The sequence below is a fragment of the Hoplias malabaricus genome, chromosome X2, assembly GCF_029633855.1.
Source record: "Hoplias malabaricus isolate fHopMal1 chromosome X2, fHopMal1.hap1, whole genome shotgun sequence".
In the NCBI taxonomy this organism is placed as follows: Eukaryota; Metazoa; Chordata; class Actinopteri; order Characiformes; family Erythrinidae; genus Hoplias; species Hoplias malabaricus.
The window spans coordinates 5,472,011-5,497,136 of NC_089819.1; the positions used below are offsets into that span (position 1 = coordinate 5,472,011).

A 25,126-nucleotide genomic window follows, 5' to 3' on the forward strand; every position below is an offset into this window, starting at 1 on the left:
GGGTCTTATGGTGTATTCTGTGATGGGCATATGATAATCTTTCATCAAAATCATGAAAGACTGCTGTGTCATAAGGATATTCATTTCTAAAAGAAAATGCTTAGGACAGAACGTACAGACCTTTATCTCTAGTCTGAATGTGTGAAGCACTGTTCTATAGCACATCTGGGTCAGTTTAGGAGCATGATCACTTTAGAGCACTGTCAAATACAGGCCATAATAAAAAGAAAGTCTGAACAGCCCTCAAGAAAAAAAAAAGAGGGCAGATATGGTTAGAATATTAAATTTGGGCCACTTTTACCTGCTGTGTGAATGTAGTAGCATTAGTGTAGTGTATGAGAAGATGACAGGCAACATGACACCTGAAAATGAAGTGATATGCTTTCTCAAATGGTACTTTTCCACTGGACGGTATCCTACTCCACTTGACTCGACCCTACTCTGTGTTTTGCGTTTCCATTAGGTCAATTCGGTTCCTGGGACCAGATCCTTTACTCATGATTCCAAGTGATCCAAATGAGTAGAAACTAAAGGTGACATTTAAACCATTCAGAGCACTGACTGGCCAGAGAGACTTGTCAATCACAATGAAATGCAGACATCCAGCACAAACTAGCTGTTTGTAAGACCTCCAAATTACAGTAGAGAACACATCTGTTTTTATCTGACTCAGAACGAATCCAGAGTGAGTTGGACAGTTCAAGAAGGAATGAAAAAACTTTACTGATTTGTCTGAACTCATGCGCAGCTACACTGTGTTCAGTACCATAACACAATACAATATGCATATATACGAAAAGTACAAAAGGCTTAAATGTCACTGTCGCCATTGTTGTGGATTCCAAACCCTGCAGCTCCAGTTGAGGATGGAGTTCTGCCATTGTAATAAAAAACTGACCAGGTCCCAACTACCAAAATAGCAAGTAGAGCCAAGTAGAATAGGTACCATGCACTGGAAAAGCACTAAAACATGTTTCTTTAATTAAAAATAGAATGTTAAGGGTGCGATAAAGTGGAGAATGAAAGGCTCATCGCTGTCACCTACTACACTTATCGGGGCTTGGGATTCTGGATGAGGTTCAAAATAGAGCAGTACTTCTGAAAAGTGTTTCTGAAGATCCACAGGCCTGCCCTAAAGCCACTGGCAGCAAACAGCTGAAAGTGTGGCTCTAGGGGAGCAGAGGCCAAACTGTAGCTGTGTTCATATCACCTTCAGCTCGATTCTATTGCCGTTCGTTGTCCACCATTCATTTTCTGGTACCTTCAATGGCCAGTTTAGTTGAAGATTTCCTTCAAAATTAATCAGTATTTCTGTTGTACTGTGTGCAAATTATTTAATAAACAAAAAAATCATAATTTGTTTTTGCTTATTGCTGCTAATAAATGGCACTTGTAGAACTGTGTAAAAGCAATGTCACACTGGAGGTCATGCTGTTACTGAATATCAGTTCAGTATGTGTGGCTACTTCTTCTGGGCTATCTATGAGCTAATCATAGCTATGCTGGTATTTAGTATAACAGCGCTGCCTCTCATCTGATACTACTTAATGAATTCATTAATTATAACTTATGAGCACATGGTGTAGCTTCCCACTGAACAAATAGTTTATTTCAGCTCTGTTTAAAACTGTATAAGAGTTTTGCTTGCACTCTGGATGGAAACAGATTAACTAACTCATCTAAAAGGAGGGTAGTCTTGTTTACAGATGTTACAACCCCCTTAGGGGCCATGTGTAGGTCTACACTGCACTACAAAGTGAAAAATAGTCATTCCAGAAGATTCTCTGCGTTTCTGTACAAACCCTGCTCTAAAAATAGCCGAGTGATAAATGTACAAACAGGACACATACTTAAAGCAAGGTTCTGAGAGATGAAACGAAACAGGGACTTCAAAGCTGCAGCGGGTAAACTCAGCCTGATAAATCCTCAACGGGCCGAGAGGTTAGCCTTGGGGATCCTTTACACAGAGCGACTGGACAACAGGGAAGTTAACCTCACTCTGGGTTCAATCTGAGAGAAATCTGAGAGTTGGTGAGCAGATCCCTGGGAGCTGAAAGACAGATCAGGCTGGGAAAGAATAAGCAGCATGTTTGGGAATAACCTGCTTCTGTTTCTCTTAGCTGAAGCTGGAGGTTGCTCCTCATTTTCTCCGTATCCCTTAAATGTAGTGGATCAGCCGAGACTTGTTTGAGTAAGAGCTTAGGTTGTTTCTCAGATCTTACAACGTAATGATGTCCAAACATTTGCAGAGTCCACTTTTAATTAGTGATTTCAATTTCATTAAAGTGCACTCACTGTGGACACAGATATTAAAGATATAAAGCTCTCCAGCATTGGATTGTGGAGCAGTGGTACTCCATTCTCTGGAGAGACAGTGCAATGTTCAAATCTTTTAGGATTTGGAGTGGTGGTTGTGATCCAGAACTTATTATCCAACATCATGTTGCAGAACTCGAGCACTTGAAGAACTGGATGTGAAAACTTGTAGAGTTAAGTTTGTTGAGACCTCTAATTGCATGAAAGAAGATATACTCTGAAAGTGCTACAAAACAAAACAGCTCGGGTTATGAATGAGTTTCTGTGGTAATTCAAACGGTGAACATAGTGAAACGTGCCATTCCACCTTAAAAGATTCAGAACTTCTAATGAGAACAGTTTGTTTTGCTGAGATGTATGGCACAAAATAACTAAAGTTAACAAACTTGTCTGGTAGGCTTCTCTTCACATTAATAGCGCTAATACTAATATTAGTTTTATCATAAATGTAAGTCTTCCTTTTCTATGATTTAGCATTCATGAGCAGTCTTCAATGGATACAAAGTTCTCAGATCATGTCCTACAAGCACTCAAGTGCATTATTACCTCCAAAATACCCATCCTCGCTAATGCTTGGCAACTGCAATAACTGTGAAACTAAAAATAACTGCGTATTAGAAGACATTTTACTCGGTCGATCGACTACATTTGAGCAAACCATGAAACTGTGTCAATCCCATTTTTGGTGAAGACACCACCATTAGAAAATGGAAATCATTGGGTTACGAAGCACACAGTCAGAACGCCAAGGTGCAGCAGGCCAGCGAGAAAACAGATAATCATTACACACAACAAAAGGCCGGGGGTGCGAGGTGGGACAGGAACTAGGACACAGAACTGGCAATTGAGACGTACCCCAATTAAAGCCTGGTCCCATTTCATTAGCCCAGACACTCCCTATTCAAAATGATCACCGCCTTCACCCTCCATTTCCTCTTGGAGGGGCATAATCAATCCCTGACAGCCTCCACCTGAGTCCGCCGTCTGTGTCTGTAGGGGTCCGCAGGGGATTGGTGCGAGGAGGTTGCTTGCTTTGGTCTCAAATCAGTACGAAGGTATTTAAAGAAGCTATGACTAGGACTGGAGTAAAGAAAGGCTGATCCGAGACCAGTCGGAAAGAAATGTCTAGCCACAGCATGACAACACCTGCCACTGTCTTAATCAGGCAACGTGTAGCACACCTGAGCGCAAGCGCACACACACACACACACACACACACACACACACACACGTGTGTGTGTTTTTCTTTTGTTTGACAATTTCCCCAGTCACACTAAGCAAACTACAAATAACATATCACTGGACTCACACTTGGATGAGAGTACTATGGCAATTCTGTTTATTGTTTTGACTGATGGATTATTTTTGTCCTGAATTGGTAGAAAACGCACACACACACACACACACACACACACACACACAAACACAAATCTCTAGCTCTATCAATGTGTAAATGACACACATTAAGCAGTAGTGCTATGCTTCACACTGGGGGAGATTAAACGAGCTGAAAGGCTGCAGCGTGCCTCTGTGGAGGGTCACGCCTCTCAGAGCTGAAAAGCACTCTGGGTGATTTTCAATAATTTAACACACTCCTGTTCCAGCACAAGGGGCACTTCAGAGGTCAGCAGATATTTTACCAAAAACCCTTCAGAAACGAGGAGAACCACACATTTTCCAAATTAAAGAGTGGTACATCACACAGAGAGCTTGGGGTCATTTATTAAATCAGAGGGTGGGCTGCAATGGCCAATTACTTACGAGCACAATTCAACTCAGCCAGAAACTATTCAATTTACATATTTGATTTTTTTTTTATCAAATGCTTATTTCACTTGCTAAAACTAATTAAAACAAAGCCATCACCTCCCACTCCCTTTGGATTGTGTTCAGTTTTAGAATCATATTACACAACCACCTATACTGATGCAGACATAAGTCTTCCTCAGAATTAATACAACACCCTTGTCGTTGATGAAAAGGTATCTGAGGAGGCTCCTAGTTGAGGCATCTAGTTGTTTAAATTGCCGTTGCACACTTGAATCACAATAATGGATTTATCTGCTACGCTGTGGATGTGTGTTGTTAAATGCTAGGTTTACCAGCTTCTTAAAAAAGAAAAAAAGGTAATCACTAAGTCTGCAAACAGTGCGCTCCAGTGATGCAATAACCTGATTGATAACAATCAAGACAGCAGTTTATCCAAGCCCCAGTGCCTCCAAAACTACATCCCACAAATAAGAGAACAGTCCGAATCCCTGCAGGAGTCTATTAATCATCGCAAAGGAAAGTGCTCATCTGGGATTACTTCACTTTTTAAATCTTTAACATATGTTTACAAAACTGTGACTGTTCAATTATCTTAGAGTCATACATTCACCTAATCGTAATTTGTTTTGAAAAACAATTATTTGGGGAGAACAAAAAACACAAAAGTATAAATCAGGCTAAAATGGGAACAAGCTGGAAATATGGCAAAACAATTACACATTTTTAAATACACGATTCAATACTGATCATACAGTTATGTTCAAACGTTATGGCACCCCTGTGCAGTGGATCCTGGCTTCACTTTGGGATTCAAAGGCTTTCCTTTCCTCTCTCTGTGGAACATTAAAGGCAAGGCCTGAATATATGAGAGAGAGAGAGAGAGAGAGAGAGAGAGAATAATATAAAAAAAGAAAAGCATTGTTTACCATTTGGCATTTTTTGCTCCCCTCCCTTTCGATTTCACTTTGAAGTACTGGGAGCTTTCAGACAGTAGCTGTCACACATGTACAAACACACACACACACACACACACACACACACACAAACACAAACACACACCCACACAACTCAGGGTTCTTACGAGTGTCTTGAACTTGGGCTCAGAGATTCTCAACATTGGTGAAAAATCCTCAAATCAAATATCAATCATTTTCCCTTCAACTCAGCACTGAGATCAAAACAGTGACATCACAAATCTGAGGTGTCATAACACACCTGTGTCATTACACACCACACAGGGGGCAACATCTGGGGGGATTTCACAAAGCAAAATCTTTCAGTTAACCAGACAACGCAAACTTAAAGCTGAGGACTGTCCAGCACAAATTCCCCTCAGCTCTTTTTCTGTTGGAGAGGCTTGACTCTTGGTTTAAAGGAACAATAGATACAATTTGATATTTTTGTTCCTGGATCTCTCTGTAATTTCAGAGAGAAATTCTAATTTACATCACTGTCCTGAAATCAAGGGCAAGGGGCAGGAAGATGGGTGGTTTCCTATCCTCCTTCAAAAGTTACATAGTGCAGTTTCTGCAGTGCCCAGCCCAGAGTAGCAACAACAGAGGTTGTATTCTCCCTGTTGAAGCTCAGTGAAGCATCACAATGATTCTCTGGCTGTAATTTTATTTTATTTTATAAATACTATCTAAACTAGGAAATCAAGTTTGCTGATTAATAAAACAGAAATCCACAGAGATTCCTGCCATCTTTTTTTTTACAGGTGTTGGTGTTAAATTAATATTACTAAACATAAAACACAGTCTTTCATTAATCTTGTCTAAATTAGTTTAATTCACTGATAAAATGATGAATGTGTTAAATTCCCTGTCACTATTATAAGTGTTACGCAATTCTGCAGTAATAGCATATGTTTCAATGAGATAATTAGTAGCTTCATTTTGATTTGTCGTTAATGATTAACTATTACAGAGTAATTATGTAAAAGTTACACTTTAAAATAAGTGGGCAGTTCCTGTAGTTATGTAGGTGTTGTGCTATATAACTGAGTGGCAATATAGACATTGTTTAGGGGTAACAATAACACAACACATTTAAATAATTTCATAAATGTTACATTGTGAAATAGTACAGTGGATGTGCATTATCACATTACAGAATGGTTCAAAGCTGAAACTGGTTACAATGTCTCAACAATAACATTAATATTAGCTACATGTTAGAAACTATGGCAAATCCAGTTTAATGTCGTAAAGTAAGTTAATACATTCCTGCCAGAAAAGACTTCTGGGACCAAAAACAATCATGTTCCAGTCTGATTACTAATGTAATTACACATATGTAATTACTGAAGTTGATACAGACATGTAATTACATGAGCTTTACTACTGTAATCCATCTGTAACAGGTACTAATTCATCAGTAGTTACACTGTTGTTGCATATGTTGTTCATGTGTAATTACAGTTAATAGACACTTAATATAAAATGAGGCCAAGTTTTTTAATGTGGAATGGTATGTTTAATGAAAAAAGAAAATAAAAATGATGTGGATGAAATTTAATTTGTCTGTAAGTTTTATTCACTTGCAGTTACCACAGAAACTCATTTGTTACTCAGGTTTTGTAGCACTTTCAGACTGTGTTTACTTTCATGCAGTTTCATGCAAATTCAGTTCTCCTGAATTTGGTGACCTTTTCACCTTAAGCAAATCGAAACAGCAAAAATAAGTCAACATTATCCAAGGAGCAGAAATAGAGAAATATTAACATCTTGCAAGATTCATGCTTTTCAAAGTTTGGCGCTCTTATCGTTGTCTAAAAAAAACTCAGATGTATTTTCTCTGGTGTGAGCCTAGCACACCAGACCGAGACACTTTTTTTTTTTTGCCATTTAGAGACACTGGGGCTTCATAAACACACCAGTTTTGGGAAAAAAAAGACCAATTCTGAGCATGCAAATAACCTGGAAAGCAGCAAATGGTGAGGAACCATCCTCAGAAATTCATAAAAAGTTTTGTTTTTATTAAATTCATGACAGTCAACGTTAAACATGGAGCTGTGGTGTTCTGTGTGGTTGCCAGCAGGATATTGCAAGTGTTAGCCAAATCGTTGCTATGCAGTTGCAATGGTGCTGTTAAGCTACTAATATTCAACATGGTTGACAATGTGTTAAAGGGGGTTTGACATGGTTTTCCAAATTATTAATTATTGTTTGTGGCTTCCATAGTTTAAGGCAGTTGCTAGGTTGCTGACATGTAGCTGCTGTTCCACAGGATAGAACACCAGGATCTATTTGTAGTACAGCATCTCTCCATGCCCAGACATTTGGTTTAGTCGTCAACCTGGACCGATATAGACTGGCCACTGCAAATGCAGGTTCTCAAACCTTTCACAAAAGCATTGTCATGACATATTACACTAACAGAGTGATAGAGTCTGAGCACATTACTATCATCTCTGCACTAAAGTGCCTTTTGGGTAAAGACATGGAAAGCAAAGCTCTGTTTGGATCCTATCTGTGCGAAGTTTTGATCAATATTAAAAAAATAAATAAATAAAAAAAACCCTCCCTGGATCCGAGAATGTCTAAAAGGAAATAAATCAATCCCTGACTTTTAGACAGGCTGATGAAAGTGTCTAACAATCGTCTTCAGAGAGAGAAGGCTGGCAACAGCAGAGAAATTTCCATCAGCTTATTCAGCCTAATCACGTCAATGTCAGGGCTTGACAAATCCACAGATGAGTGACAAATTAAAAGGAAAAAACATGAGTAAACCACAGTGGAGAAACCATGAGTGCAGATGCTTCCAGAGAGGTGTAGTGCATATCATAAATTAGCAAATAACAAACTATCATGTAAAAGCACTTGACCTTGGTTTTTGACTCAAGAGAGATCTTGATTGGAACGTGAATGACAAGCGCTGCAGTCACCAAGAGTGCTCAACTGACTTGTGACTCAACAGCAAAAAATAAGTAAATAAATAAATAAATAAACAGATATGGGAAAGATATCAAAGCAGTGTAACCTGTTGTGTCGTTTGCCAACATGAGTCTTTGCAAATCATTGCTTACTGATCGGATTTAGCCGATTTAGAATTTGAATCTTTTATCCATATGGGAGTGGCCTCATCCAGGAAACCCATGGCCACACATTCACAAGGGGTCTGAGTGACAATAAAGAAAAACACAATGTGTCATACACGAGGAGCATTCAATAAGTTCTCTGTATCGATGTAATCTACTAATCCTACAGGTACGTTTATAATGGCTCTCAGAAGAAGGGCTGGGCAATAATTCATATCAGTATCAATATCAACATACAGTAATACCTTGACTTACGAGTTTAATTCGATGTGACCGAGCTTTATGTCGCAATATAAAATATCCCACAACAATATGATTTTTAAACCCATTTTCAATATTTCAATGTACATTATTTACAGCATCTGCCACTGACTGACATTCAAACAAAACGAAACTCTCTATTAGCAGAGACAAAAAAGATAATGACAACAAAATCAATCTAGTCTTATTATAAACACTTAGGTTATGTTCTCTCGCTACGGTCTAGCAGAGTGTTTCTTTTTTCCCCTTGTGTGGTGTATATATATAGGTAGCCCCGCCCCCTAGAATATACCATTCCCTTAAGAGGTAAAAGTTATTGTATCTTGGATACACAAGTTTCATAAACAATAAAAATAACAATGAACTAACAACTTTACCAAGATTCAATTACGACCATGGCATGTTTTACATTCATTCATAATATCAATATTTATTAGTTCATATATTTTCCCTCTTCTAGATGCTAGTTCTTCCTTCCCTCTGTGGAGAATGGATTCAACCAGGTAAGTAAAACTCAGCATCAACAGATAGTACTCTTTTCCCTCTCACATGACCCGTCTGCAGGTGAGCATGTACAGGTAAGTATACATATAATGGTTTCTCTTGGTGATGTGGTACAGGTACTGTACGTCATCACAATATGTCTGAGTAGACCAGGGCAGTGCTTTTCCAACAAAAGACCTCTGGTAACTGAACTGGCTCCATTCCCGATTCTTAGAATCTTGGTGCTGTAATTTAGATGTGAACCAAGCATGCCAAGCATCGGCGTTGGGTGTTGCAGGATTGATTGACTCCAGCATCTCTGTGACTGGATAAAGAGACTTGTGTAAACATTGCCGAGTTCTGAGCCGAGCTGAGCTTGTGAAAAGAGGAGAAAAGTAGCCATCGTGCCTCAAGTTGCGGTAAACACAGACCCAGAAACACACAAACAGGGCATGTTCCCGTTTTATTTCCTGTTGTTTATTTATATAACAGTCTGTAAATGACTGCATACATCTACACTGAACCATGACGCTTTATTTGATGCTCTGTCTCTTTCTGTAGTTCTGTAGATGTGGGTGTTTATATCACACGGTTCCAAATGAACAGGAAGTGTTCCAATTGCATGGTTTGGTTGGTTAAAAAAAAGAAAAAAAAAAAAGAAAGAAAATTGCTAAGAGGGATCCCGTTGCCACTATGCATGTTTAAAGTGAGTATCTTAGCACTGCCATCATGTTCAGGTTCTGTGCCCAGGCACGGTTAACATGGAGCACTCACACAAGTCAAATGAACTGGGCTTAGGGAGTGAAACGTGCCTGGGCACCATACGGATCACCTAGTGTGAGTAGACCCTCAGTGATTTTGGAGATCCAACCATCATCAAAGTTTTAAGGGAGTATCTTTGTGGAAAAACAGCATTCCATCTTTCTAATACAGTTCCAAAGACACTGTACCAAGTTGTTTTGGTGGCTTATGGTGGTCCGGGACCTGATTTATTAAGATTTCCCTCAAGGGAAAATCTCCATTCAGAAAACTGTGTAGTCCAAAATTAAGCATATTTTCTGTTCCAGGAACTCAGCCGTTGGTGCTAGGCTTCTGTTGTTATCCAACTGTAAGATGAGTTTCTTTTTAAGTGAATAAATTAATAGGAAAGTGTATACATACATATGTCACACATACACCACCTACTGACCAAAAACACTGCCTGAGAACTATGCTCTGAGGACCGAGTAGAGAAGGGAAGGTGGACAGAAGGGTAGTTACCTGTGTTGTTACTTGGCTGTGGTCAGTGTGTGTGTTGACCGTGGGCGGGGCTTACACTGGATAGGACAGGTTCTGAGCTTTTCCACCCCGGCTCTTCTGCCTGACAGAGCTGTGGAAAGTAAAATAAATAAATAAAGAGAGCAAAAAAGAGAAAGACAGCACTGATTAATGACCGTCAGTCAAGGTCAGTTCACCAGATAAGTTCAAAACAAGATGGATTATACAGCTTTTATCTGACAGAAAAACAAGACTTGAGGTACATACTGAACTACAGCTCATTAGCAGGGCTGACTGAACTCTGCTTGAACTGAATGAACTGAAAAGAAATTTAACCCTGTGTGTGTGTGTTTTCTACATATCCTCGCAAAGGTGTAAAAGATGGTCTGCGATAAAGTCAGGGACCATCATTTATTTCACTGCCACTCATTTTGGTAAGAGAATTTGCTGAGTCCATGTATCCTTTCTAGTTGGGATATATATATATATATATATATATATATATATATATATATATATTTATTATTTTTTTTTTCCACATTATCTGTAACTACTTATCCAGTTCAGGGTCATGGTGGGTCCGGAGCCTAACCGGAATCAATGGGTGCAAGGCAGGAACAACACCCTGGAGGGGGCGCCAGTCTCTCACAGGGCAACACACACTCACACATTCACTCACATCTTCGGACACTTGAGTCGCCAATCCACCTACCAACGTGTGTTTCTGGATCGTGGGAGGAAACCGGAGCGCCCAAACGAAATCCACGAGGACACGGGAAGAACACACCAAACTCCTCACAGACAGTCACCCAGATGTATATATATATATATATATATATATATATATATATATATATATATATATATATAGTTCTCAGTTACGCAGTCATAAGTCTTGTTCGGTCAAGTATTTGGTAATTAGATTCCCGTTAGACAGATCTAGGAGTTCAGGGACATAAGCTGGGTTTCCACCCGTGTAGGCTCTTGATCAGGGGCAGAGCATCAGAACGAGCCAGATGAAGAAATTTGAGTGGGGTATTGCTTGGCCACAATGGATTTTAAAGCTGTTTGCTAATTAAATAATCTCTTCATGGTTGTGATGCAACTCAGAGACATCTGTGTGGTTTCTGTCGCAGAGCACTTGTTCTTAATGTTTTGTGAGATATCCCCCTTAATGGAGTGGCACTTCGCCAGGGTGTGTTCCTGCCTTACGCCAGTGATTCCAAGTACGCTTCGGTCAAACAGTGACACGGAGCAGGACAAAGTGGTTACGGAAAATGAATGAATGAATGATGTTATACACTACGTTCACGGCAAATCCAAAAACCACACTGTTCTTTGATCAGAGGACGATGGGTCCCCCTTTGAGTTTTGGTTCCTCTCGAGGTTTTTCTCTTGTGTTCCGAGGGAGGCTTTCCTTGCAACTGTCGCCTTGGCGACGCTCACTTGAAGAGAGAACCCAAGTGAATCTCTATAAATGTCAACATTAACACATCAGCTTGCAGGATTGACTGGAGGCAAAAGTAATGAAATATGAACAAGACTATTTCAGGGGCATTACATTATCCAAACATTAATCTGTCAAAAGTTTTACACATGGTGACTTTTCCCCCCCAACAAAAATGTTCACTTGTTCCTCTAGAGACTTGGCTATCCCTCTCTCCAGGAACTCCAATGTGGCTTTGAATTCAAGGACTCGACTGCTGTGAGCACCTTAAGATTACTGGGACAGACATCAAAAGGTTGGCTAAGCCAAGCAGCATTAACTAGCTGAGTGTCTTCTCTCTCCCTCCTTCCTTCCTTTCTCCCTAATTTCGGAAGGACGATTACACCCCAGGCATGCAATGACATGTAACACTGAGACCCATGTAGGGTATTCGGCAACAGTTTGGACACCTCTTGTTACATTCCACATCTTGAAACAATTCTTGAACAGGGAACAACTTTACCAGCTTTAAAATAAATAAATAAAATGATATAACATATTCAGCTCCGAGAACATTAGTGAGGTCAGATACTGCTGGTAGATGATTAGTTTTCGATCACGAAAACCAATCCAGCTCATCCCAAACGTACTGGATGATGTGCTATTACTCCAGAGAATGCAGTTCCACTTCTCCAAAGTTTTATGCTACAGGGCTTCATTTCCCTGTAGTCTATGCATCCAACTGAGTCTTATGTAGCTTAAAATCAATTCAGCAAATAAGCAGGATGTATGCTATAAAATATCAAGACGTGTGAACTTACTCACAAAGTCAAAATATAATTTGACCACAGAGGCCCAAATGTTTAATGACCAGCTATGCACTACTGTGATGCATCCTGAGACAGTACTTCACCCAACCAAGCTAATAAGGCTAACAACACATGAAACCTAACAGAAAATCACTTAGCAAGAATGCCAACTGTCAGCTGTGATCTTGCATCACTATTAGCGAATGTAGCAAGCAATCCTTCAAAATCATTGCAGATAAAAGACCAAATACACATTCACTGCCCAAGGACACCGGAGGGGACGTTTTGTTGCAAGTAAAATGATCACGAGTTGCTGTAAAGTGTCTCATATCTAACAGCCCCCAAGAACAGAATGGATTATGCAAGTTTTACATCATGTGTTGCACTCAGTTTTGATAGTGTTCCTCATGGAGGACTCACAGTAAGCTGTCAAGACCAAAAGATAGGCATCAGAAACGACTGGCAGAGGACTAGGACAGAATATTGTAAGCGATAGACATGGGAGAAGGGATGGCATGATACTAGCCTTACCGACACAAACTTAACCAAGGGCATATAATTAGTATGGACTGAAGTGAAGTGTTCCAAAGTCTCATTAACTTAGAGGTTCAGAAAGGGTTAAATCACATTCTCTACTTGAGTTCTATGTCCCCATAACACATATGACCAGTATGATTGGCTGTGCCTTTCCCCTTGTCACATGAGACTCTGCATCTATGTTTGGTTGTTAGCAGCACCAGAGCTGGACGGAGAATAGACTTGTCCAGTCATAGACTTACTGTGCAAGACTCAGGTGCACATGGGTGTCAAAAGCAAGTGAGGATGGCAGCCAAAAAAAAGAAGGTGGACATAGGGAGTTATTTTTCAAAGAAACGTGCAAGTCACTTAAAGTCAAGTTCGCTAATGAAATGAGTCCATCACAATAACAACAATGGCAATGCTAGGCTTCGGCACACAGCAGGCTAAAATTGTCTGTAGCTATGAATTACATGGTTTGGAAATTAACTGCATAAACAACTGCCAACTGATTACATTCATAGGTCCGTACCAATGTCAAGAACAATTGAATTCAACCTTCCATTTTGGAAGCATCGCTCAGATTCAAAAATGATACAGTCACCTGTCACAGGTCGTAAATGAGACCACACGTTATGCACAAAGAGAGGCTCACAATCTCAAAAGAGGAAATGTATGTTTGACACGTTTAATATTAATGTTTAAGAGACATATGAGTGACTCGCATAGTCTTCAGTCACTATAAAAATATTAAAATGTGATGTGCTGCAACATATCACAGGAAACTTTACAGTACCTTATTACAGCCACTTCTACACACTATAGCGTCACATGAGCTCAGACAGGGTGTTTCTTTTTTGTTCTGGATTTCTTCATCAGCCACCGATCCAGAGATCATGACTTAATTTTACAAGCTAACATGGTGAGTTGAATAAAATAACTCATCACTACTGTAGCTTGGAGCTTTTACTGATGGAAAGTTTGTCCTGGATGTCTGCATTTTGTTTTTATTGACAAGTGCTCAGCAAGGTTTACACGTCACGATTTAGTCCCTACTTGGCTCAGTGAAACCACAACAAACTGAATCTAATAAAGTACCCAGGCACTGGTAACAAATCTGACTTGTGGAAAAGCAAAAAAAGGGCGGCACGGTGGCGCAGCAGGTAGTGTCGCAGTCACACAGCTCCAGGGGCCTGGAGGTTGTGGGTTCGATTCCCGCTCCGGGTGACTGTCTGTGAAGAGTTGGTGTGTTCTCCCCGTGTCCGCGTGGGTTTCCTCCGGGTGCTCCGGTTTCCTCCTACAGTCCAAAAACACACGTTGGTAGGTGGATTGGTGACTCGAAAGTGTCCGTAGGTGTGAGTGTGTGAGTGAATGTGTGTGTGTGTCTGTGTTGCCCTGTGAAGGACTGGCGCCCCCTCCAGGGTGTATTCCCGCCTTGCGCCCAATGATTCCAGGTAGGCTCTGGACCCACCGCGACCCTAAAATTGGATAAGCGGTTACAGATAGCGGATGGATGGATGGAGGTACAATGCAGTGGAAAAGCACCAACGATTAACCATTGTGATTTTTTCTTCATTAAAAACTAATTTTAGAGGGCAAATGTGTGTAAACATAGACAAAGAAAATTTAATAGTATGGTAGGGGTTCTCTTTTTGTTTGTTTGTATGTTTGTTTTATTCTGTTTTATTCTGATTCTCCATTAAAACGAATTGACCAGACCAAACTGTAAATTACTGAGACACAAAACCGTCTCTGGTGGTTAGCAGTCTACCTCACCACTTCTCAGGTGTTTGATTCCAAGCACTGGGGATGAAAACAAGCTACTTCAGTAGGCATGCAATGGCAGACAGCAGTGAAAAACAGGCAGGGAGCCAGTGAGCAGCAGCAATGAAAACGGGCTCCTTTAGTAGGCAGTCACGGCAGACAGCAACAGTGACAGGCAGCTGGACGACGAGTAGGGCCGATAAGTTGCAGTAAAGGCAGAGTCTTTCTGTTGGCAGGCACCGCAGGCTGCAGCTGTATAGCCAAACCAGTCACACTTGTATATTCTCATTGAAAGTTTCAAAGGAAAAAAAACACAAAGCATATATAAGACACCGGGAGAAGTGACAGTCAGACAGAGGGACGTCGGCGTGTTCTCAACGAAACCAAAATCAGACAGACAGACAATTTTGTGATGATTGGTGTGAGCTCAGGCCAGACACCCTGATTCTGGTGCTATATTTAATCTGATATGATTTTGAATGTATTCCAATAAGGGACTTTTAAAAGCTAGGAATCTCTGCATCTTCCAACTCTGGTCGAACTGAGACTCGGCATCCTGCATCTTTGAGCAAGGCTATAAGTGTGAACTCAGGGATGATCAGGTACATTCTAAACTCTGACTGCCATCAGTCTATTAGGATTCAGCAGACGACTGACAGGATTAACACTGGCCAATGATCATGAAACTTGAAGGTGATGTCAATGTTGAAGGTGACTTTGAATTTCATAAGAAATGGCCCATGGGTTTGCTATTGATTTAAAATTAACATATCTCTGGCTAACGTCACATTAAAGAAGCAAGTCTTTACTTTTAACCACTTTGTCAATAGATAAGTTGTACTTCATTTTAAAGGAGACCGAATACATTAATTTGATCACCCTTTCAGCAAAGTAGTGAGATAACAAGCATTCCTTCCCTGATTGATCTCAAGCTTAGAGTGAATGATGAAATAAGATGCAAAATTTGGTGGACATATGTCAACAGTGGGTTTCTAAAACTATTATTTCCAGCTTTTTGCTCAGAGCATATGATCAAGTTTTCTGAAATGTTCATTAGGCATCAAAAGAAGATTTTTAACCAGCCTACAAATCCAGGGGTTTGTGGGACTCTAGTGGCATTTCTCTTATGATCTCAAAATTGTATTTATTCAGATGAGCAGTAAACAAAAATCTAAATAACAACGGGTCCATGTGTGTGTGTGTTAGTATTCACAATATCAAATTGTATGCCAGCTACAGATCATCATAAAGTTCAACTACATTAGCCTGAAATTGCACAAATTTAATTATATACTGACTTATTTAAACACACAATCTAAGATTTGTCACAATATTAGACTGGAATCCTTGCCATATTCCTCCCAGATCTGAAAGGAGGGCTGATTTCACACCCATGCTTACAGACAGTTCCAGTTCTACACTGATCTGAGTTTTGCTCAAATATATCTGCTCAGCACTTTGCTTGTTTTTCATGCAGCTGTATGATACAAATGAATTGCTACACTTGACAAAAAGGAAGCTAGAGAGGCCAAAAATGCCCCGGGCGAAAAAATGCTGCTATTAATTGCATGGTCCTTGAAATTTCCTCAATATTCCTTCTCCCTGTCTTCCAATACATTGCAGTATGTAGGATAAATAAGAGCATGGGCCTGTGGCACTTGGAAATAGGCCATGGCACAGATTTATGTTCAATAATAAGGGTAATGGAGCTATTGTAGAAATGCTGTCGGGGGCTCGGCTTGATTGATTTGCCTCTCCCTGAGCTCTGGTAATGGAGATGCATTTATCTCTGTGAGGCATGGGCCATGGCACGAGCGGCCATAGCTCAGAGTGAGAGAGAGTGAGAGTGAGAGAGAGAGAGAGAGAGAGAGAGAGAGAGAGAGAGATTAAAGCCATAGTTAGTCAAATTCATGTAAGACTCTTTCCCCAAATGAAGACAGTTTAGTAATTTACCCACTGTCTCTAGTGTATTTCTTTAGGTTTTGCAATGGAACTACTAAGATTAATGTTGCTAACAAACGTGTATTAACCACCAATTAGCATCATGCTAACTGCTAAAGGAACACTTACAATACAGATAAAGTTTAGTATTTATTGCTCTTTAGTGTCTTAAAAATGTATGTTATTTTCTTTCCCAGTGTTTTATTAAGTATGATCTAAAATACTAAATATTAAATAAAGAAAATATGGCAAAGAAAGGTTAAATATTTGGAAAACAGGATGAATTGTGTTGCTATATTGTTGGTTATATAGGAGACATAATTCCAATGCTAAACTAAAGAATTTCAGACACCAATCATGTATTCCACTAAATGTTTTAATAAATACAGTTTATTTCTTTATTTAATTATTTACCAAACTAATGTATGGGAGCAGAGAAAGGTCACATCTCGAATGGCAAGGTACCACAAAACCGTTAGTCTATGTTCTGAATGTATATATGAAGGTTTCAAACTGCCAGTAAAGAGCAGTACATAACGGTGTGGAACTGAGCATCTGGCTGAAACTCCCAGAGCTCAGAGTGGGTTCCTCTGTGGTGGGACTGGGGAGGGACGAGAACAGAAACTTCCCTTACTGATGCACTTTAATGTGTGACTACAGCGTGTCAGGCCTAATTGGCAGCCTCTGCCGAAGACAGCCTGTCCCTAATGACGATAACGATCTCTCATTAGCAGCCGCTAACCTTCACAAATCCTTCAACAAAGCAGGCTTAAAGCAGGACATCTTTGCCATCTTCCACAGCCAAGATTTGGCGAGGAGACTCAAATGTCCAACTGCCAACCCTGAGCCGATATATCTTTGTCTCTTTCTCTCTCTCTCTCTTCCTGTCAATCTCTCCTGACCTTATTTTCCTGATCAAAGACCCCCCGACTGGAGAAATCTGAAATCAAGACTGCCACCTTGGAGGAGAAAGGTCTTCCAGGCCATCATACCTCCATAGTGCAGTATTTTTCACTTTTTTTTTTTAAACAATTCTGTCAGAAAAATAAAGATAAAATAATAGTAATAAAAAAACCTCAAAGAAAAACAAACAATCACTGCTGTGGATCTGTACACACTGTCATTGCTATGCCAGAATGTTTTATAACTGTCCTAATCAATTATAGATCATTTAAAAAGTTAAACAAAGTTCACACTGAGCATTTGAATGCCATCTGCACTGCAAAGGAGGGAGATTATTTAGTCGTATTTCATAATGCTTCTACTGGAATGTACCATTTCCAGATGGCTTAATTACTAGAAAATATGATGTGTAGGAGGTAATATAATTATTGTTATATTATCATTATTATATTCCTACACTGAGAGTGTTGTCCAGTGATTTTTATTTCTGTCTGGCATATTCTTGTCTGAATTTTTATACAGTCTCTGACCACTGTCACCTACTAAAATACAAACTGGAAACATGACCCTGCTTTACTACATTACTATGCTTTTGAACAAATTATAGAATTTACCCCAGGCCACATTAATCTCATGCTATAAATTGAACTGTGGAAATACTCTAGTGAGTATAGATTCTACTAATTATATATTCATTCACTGGTTATTAATCTTTCATATCCAGGTGTTATTTTCTTTCTTTTTTTCCCAGTTGTTCTAAAGTGGAAGAACTTAAAGAAGCACTTTTACCATTTGTAGAATTAGATTTTTTGTCTCCTGAGCTCCTCCTACCTGCTGCTGAGTGTAGTTCAACTGTACAGTACCGTCGTGAAATCCAGTCTCACACACACCCATCTCTCTCTCTCTCTCTCATAATGTCTATACCAGGAATACACAGCTAGATTCTTCTTGTAGTGAGGTAAGCACCTGTGTGGTTTGTGTCATTTTTACAAGAGCCCTCTATCCTGTCATTCAGAAGTTGCTTAGTCCAGTAAACCAGCAATGCACCCAGTGTAGCAGCCACAGAAGCTCTATTCTCCCTATTACAGCTCTGTAGAAACTGTCATTTTAAAGTAGAATTACTAGATAGTGTTCCTTAAAGCCATTCTATCCTACCTTGAGGGTACAACTTCAAACAGTTTCTCATTCCTTCAAGGACATGAGGGGTCCAGAGCCTAGAATCATCAGGTCATAGCAGAAACACACACAATGGGGCACCAGTCCATCTCAAGTGTCCTTCACATGGCAACACACACTCACCCATTCACTCACACACTCGCACCTATGGACACTTTTGAGTCATCACTTGGTTATGGTAAACATTCATTCATTCATTCATTCATTATCTGTAACCCTTATCCAGTTCAGGGTCACGGTGGGTCCAGAGCCTGCCTGGAATCATTGGGCGCAAGGCGGGAATACACCCTGGAGGGCAACACAGACACACACACACACCTACGGACACTTTTGAGTCACCAATCAACCTACCAACGTGTGTTTTTGGACTGTGGGAGGAAACCGGAGCACCCGGAGGAAACCCACGCGGACACGGGGAGAACAGACAGTCACCCAGAACGGGAATCGAACCCACAACCTCCAGGTCCCTGGAGCTGTGTGACTGCGACACCTACCTGCTGCGCCACCCTGCCGCCCGTTATGGTAAACAAAATTATAATAACATTTAATTTTAAATATGTTTTCTAGTAGCAAAAAGCCTTAAACCCATATGAACATATTTTTTATCTCGAAAAATTGGTCAAAAAACATTAGAGATCTCAACATTCTCAACTTATTTTATGAAATTAATTATACAACATTTCATCATTATGTGGTCCAACTTTAAAAATCTACCCGATCCCTAGTTATTGAGATACCCTTTTCATAAAAGGCACCAATATAGATTTTTATGATTACAGTTCTCTAATAGTAGTATTTTGGCTAAATATGGATTCTGAAATTATTAAAACGTTAATTGATAAATATTCCATCACCTGGTATTCCAACTGACTCCCAGTGCTGATCCCACTGATCCTAAATTTACAAAAATTATAGGCTTCAGGGTCCAGTCGAATCTAAATTAATCAAAAGGTCACACCGATGATGTCAGCATGTCTCAATGGACTTGAAGCCCCCACAGAGACACAGAGACACAGACTAGAGAGGTTGAGAGGCTAATTGAAAAAGCCTCCCAAAAATGAACGCCTATCATTACCAGACCTCTCCAAAGGCAGGTTTAGATCCTTTCAAGTGGTTCAATTTGCCAGCGCAAAGCACTTCAACACTAGGTTGACCTTTCAGCTCCTTAAGTGCCCCTTGTCATCCCTCCCCCTATCCCTTAAAAAAAAGGAGCTCTGGAAAGTTCACCTTCCCCGGACAGTCAGCATTTTCACAGGAGGAGGACGCTACAGATCGAAAACTGCTGAGGGGAGAAAGGTCTCCGAAAAAAAAAAAAAAAAAAAAAAATGTATTGCGGTATTTGAGTTTGAAGGCTTTAGAAAGAATATTGATGGCTTTAGCTCCAGGCTTTCTGGCTTGTCTGCAAAGAGAGGAAAAAAGTGTGGTGATGGCTGGCTGCCTCAAATTTCCAAACGGATTTTCACTCGACTTGCCTGTCGTTTCCATCCTATTCCATCGGATGTCCACTGGTCCCTTTGGACAACCCTCAGAAATCTCACAGGGCATACTCTAATGAGGACTGAAGAAAGATCGATGCTTCAGCTATGGAAGCAGAGAATGAAAGCGTGAGCAAATGTGGGCCATGACAAGCTGTCATATTTGACCAAAAAGGCAAGTAGAGAAATTATGAAATTGAGATGCAACCAAAATTAAAACTGGAATTTGGAAGAACCTGACAGTTAGTGGTGATTGAGGTTGAGAAATAATACAGACTGGCTGATATGGTATCTGATGTCTATAAACTGGCCCACAACTGCAGATCCATTGCATTCTAACTGACTGTCTACACTGGTTTTAATCTGTGTATTCAGAAACCCAGTAAGCTACAGGGGTTGGACAATGAAAGTGAAACACCTGGTATTAGACCACAATAATTTATTAGTATGGTTTAGGGCCTTCTTTTGCGGCCGATACAGCGTCAGTTTGTCTTGGTAATGACATATACAAGTCCTGCACAGTGGCCAGAGGGATTGTAAGCCATTCTTCTTGCAGGATAGTGGCCAGGTCTCTACGTGATGCTGGTGGAGGAAAACGTTTCCTGACTCGCTCCTCCACCCCAAAGTGGCTCAATAATATTTAGATCTGGTGACTGTGCAGGCCATAGGAGATGTTCAACTTCACTTTCATGTTCATCAAACCAGTCTTTCACCAGTCTCGCTGTGTGTATTGGTGCATTGTCGTCCTGATACACGGCACCGCCTTCAGGACACAATGTTTGAACCATTGGATGCACATGGTCCTCCAGAATGGTTCGGTAGTCCTTGGCAGTGACGCGCCCATCTAGCACAAGTATTGGGCCAAGGGAATGCCATGATATGGCCGCCCAAACCATCACTGATCCACCCCCATGCTTCACTCTGGGCATGCAACAGTCTGGGTGGTACGCTTCTTTGGGGCTTCTCCACACCGTAACTCTCCCGGATGTGGGGAAAACAGTAAAGGCGGACTCATTAGAGAACAATACGTTTCACATTGTCCACAGCCCAAGATTTGTGCTCCTTGCACCATTAAAACTGATGTTTGGCATTGGCATGAGTGACCAAAGGTGTGGCTACAGCAGCCCGGCCGTGTGTATTGACCCTGTGGAGCTCCCGACGGACAGTTCTGGTGGAAGCAAGAGAGTTGCACATTCAATTCTGCCGTGATTTGGGCAGCCGTGGGTTTATGTTTTTTGGATACAATCCGGGTCAGCACCCGAACATCCCTTTCAGACAGCTTCCTCTTGTGTCCACAGTTAATCTTGTTGGATGTGTTTCGTCCTTCTTGGTGGTATGCTGACATTGCCCTGGATACCGTGGCTCTTGACACATCACAAAGACTTGCTGTCTTGGTCACAGATGCGCCAGCAAGACGTGCACCAACAATTTGTCCTCTTTTGAACTCTGGTATGTCACCTATAATGTTGTGTGCATTGCAATATTTTGAGCAAAACTGTGCTCTTACCCTCTGCTAATTAACCCTTCACACTCTGCTCTTACTGGCGCAATGTGCAGTTAATGAAGATTGGCCACCAGGCTGCTCCAATTTAGCCATGAAACCTCCCACACTACAATGACAGGTGTTTCAGTTTCATTGTCCAACCTTGATCTTAGGGTCAGAGAAGCTTTACTTTACTTTACTTTAAGTAAAAAACTACTACATACTGCATTTTTGAAAAGTCTGAAACAAATTGGGACCTAATGAATGCTGTGTTCAAAGTCAGATTGATGCCTATTATCATTAAAAAAAAACAAAAAAAAAAACTCTACAGGCGATGAACGGCGTATCCGTTGTCAAAACTGAAATATGACTGTCCCTTAGCTTTTCCTGTGGAAAATGACTGGCAAAATATGACTTCCTGTCAGGGTGACCATCAGGTAAATCTGGTTAACAGCTCTGTCAGGCTGCAGATAAGGCCTGAAGAAGAGTTAAATGTCAATCACTCTTTACACAGTGACATAGAAGGACCCAGTTTTTAGTGGAAGACTTTGTAGTGGAATCCTATGTCAATTAGATGTGGGACTGTCAAGAAAAAAATGACCTTGCCATATTACATCCAATGGCTGCACAGTGGTGCAGCAGGAGGTGTCGCAGTCACACATCTCCAAGGACCTGGAGGCTATGGGTTCGAGTCCCACTCCGGGTGACTGTCTGTAAGGAGTTTGGTGTGTTCTCCCTGTGTCTGCGTGGGTTTCCTTCCACAGTTCAAAAACTCACGTTGGTAGGATTGGCCACTCATGTGTCCATAGGTGTGATTGTGTGTGTCTTGCCCTCGGAAGGCCTGTTGCCCCCTCCAGGGTGTGTTCCTGCCTTGCACTTAGTGATTCCGTGTAGGCTCTGGACCCACCACGATCCTGAACTGGATACGTTCAGGCTGTAATTGTAGAAGTAGAAAGTGCTCCTGTAATGTCAGTGGAGATGATAAAATGAACGATGAGTGCAGATAGAAGATAGGTGTTCCTAATCCAGTGATCGTTCAGTGTGTACTTGTTTTCATATCCCTTGAATTCATGTGTTTTGCACATTTTCCTCTTGCACTCTTTAACTGTTAACTACATTTAATTGTCTTCTATTTGTACTTCATCTGGAAGCGGCCGACTTTAGAGAGAAAGTGTCTAAGTGGACCAAAAGTTGAGGTGATCACTGTGGGCTTTTGTGGACCCCTGCAGGGACAATCTTCCTGAGGCAATGCTTCAGTGAGGTGGTCACCTTCCTTGTGACAGTCTCAACGGTACTTTTTTCGGGAACCAACCCCCAAAGCCCTCAACACTTTTATGTCTATAAATGGTCAACTTCAAGATTTCCCATCTTTTGATCTGTACATTCATCTTGTAACACCATATTGCATCACTATCGGTTCAACTGAAGATCACATTGGAATTCAAACAGTGCTTGGTTTTGGGGGGAAAATGAGTGCAGGTGTTCTACAGTTCTCTCTCTCTCTGCTTCAGTTTCACTGGCCCCTTGATACTCTCCTTTATTTCCTTTTCCTTGTCTCTCAGAGCTCAGCTAGTCAGAATCCATCAGATCAATGAGAATCAGGCTGCATTTAGCTCAATGGAAAACACCAACACGGTGGTGACTTGTCTCTGATTTTGGCTGTCAATACTTCCATAGGAACCTAATGAGCCGAAGCTGGTTAGCAACTCAGAACACTACCATATAGATTTCAAATAACAGGCTTCACACTGCTAGAAACGATAACTGATCAGAGTGCATGGCCGAGAAGGCTTAATGACAGGTCACAGGTAAGCAAGAACAAAAATGGGCAACCATGTTTAAAGCATGCTCACTTTAGATGCATACTCACTAGGTTACACATTTGGGTACCACTTTAAAATAAGACAATAATAATACACTTATAAGTGGTTTAAAGAGCTGGTTATTACATGGTTATTAATTAGATTCTAAACACCTTACAAGTCATTAATAAAGGGAAACAGTGACCTCCTTTTCTTCTAATAGTTAATGTGTCAGAGAACTTACAGAAAATGTCAAAGTAAAGACTTTTTCTTGTGCACCACATTATCATCAGTGTTTAAAAACACATTAATTGATTAAACTGGGTGAGAAAATGGTATTTGTCCTGAAGCCAACAGGTCTAATGTTGATGGAAGGAGAAAACTAAGTAAGGTCAATATCCAGAACTCTAAGTGTTAACAGTGTAGATGGATGCGAGTTTACTATTTGGCAAACAACAGGTCACTGTTGCACTTTCTATTTACGTGTTACAAATAATTATTAATGATATTAAGGTGTAGGTTTAGAGCCTAATTAATAACTTTGTAATAAACAGCATTTTAAACCACTTATAGGTGTATTACTATTGTCTAATTTTAATGTGGTACCCAAATGTGTAACCTATTGAGTAGGGAGCGTGGTTTAAACATGGTTGCCCATTTTTCTTCTTGCTTACCTGTGACCTGTCATTAAGCCTTCTCGGCCAAGCACTCTGATCAGTTATCGTTTCTAGCAGTGTGAAGCCTGTTATTTGAGATCTATATGGTAGTGTTCCGAGTTGCTAACCAATAAATGATTATTGATGACTTTAAGGGCTTTTACAACCTAATTAAAAGCCTTTAACCAACAGATTGTTAACATTTAATAAACCTCTATAAGTGTAGTCGTATTCTAAAGTGGCACCCACGTTTGTATAAGATTGCAAAAAATATATTACAAATTACAGTTAATAAAAGGAATACAGTTACAGGTGGTTAGAAATAAAAGGGTGAAGTTAAACCAAACAGAACAAGGTATAAATTACAGATGGTGCATCCTCCAAAGAACCAAATGTTACAGCAGTTACAAGTAGATAGACAAAGACCAAACGTCTCCACTTCCCTAAACTTTGTGAACACTCCTGTATATTTGTCTCTGATATCAATCAGATTACAGATTGTAGGTGACAACAGGAATACATATTACAGTCTTCAAGAGCATCCTCAACAGATCACAGATATCAATTTACAGATTACAACTGAAGTACATGGTACAGGACCCAAGTGGCAAAAAATGCCCAGGTGGTGGGTCCATCACAATTTTAGATACAATTAGGATTTTTCAACTACAACTCCTGAATAACCAATAGTCATAGTTAACATCTACAAGCTCACATGAAGATTCATTTTCACAAAACATTACACGACGTTTGGAAGTCTGAAATGTACACTGATGAAGTGAGGATTAAAGTGAGGGATAAAGACGAGCCAAAAATAGTACCCAAGTCTGAATAGAAAAAACAAACACATGCTGGGAATCTTGCCCTGGGACCTTAAGGCAAAGTGAGCTCTGGAACACAAGGATAATCAGCATCCTCCCTGAAAGAGCAGAGGAACTCTTCCCAAGCACAGTTTTAGCAACACGCCTGGCTGAATTAAAGATGGGTGTGGGGATGCCGGGCATGCTAAACCTTGTACTGCTCAATTATAGAACAGCTGTGCAGGAGAC

General features: G+C 40.4%; 1 protein-coding gene across 9 annotated transcripts in view; it reads right to left on the reverse strand.

Moving 5' to 3' along the window:
• Window positions 1-25,126, reverse strand: part of LOC136676432 (splicing regulator ARVCF-like) — a 292,709-nt gene that overhangs the window by 177,000 nt on the left and 90,583 nt on the right. For all 9 annotated transcript variants that reach the window (XM_066653451.1, XM_066653446.1, XM_066653445.1 and 6 more), the window contains one exon: window positions 10,130-10,238. The gene's annotated coding sequence lies outside the window, so the exon portion shown is untranslated. The remainder of the gene's footprint in view (window positions 1-10,129; window positions 10,239-25,126) is intronic.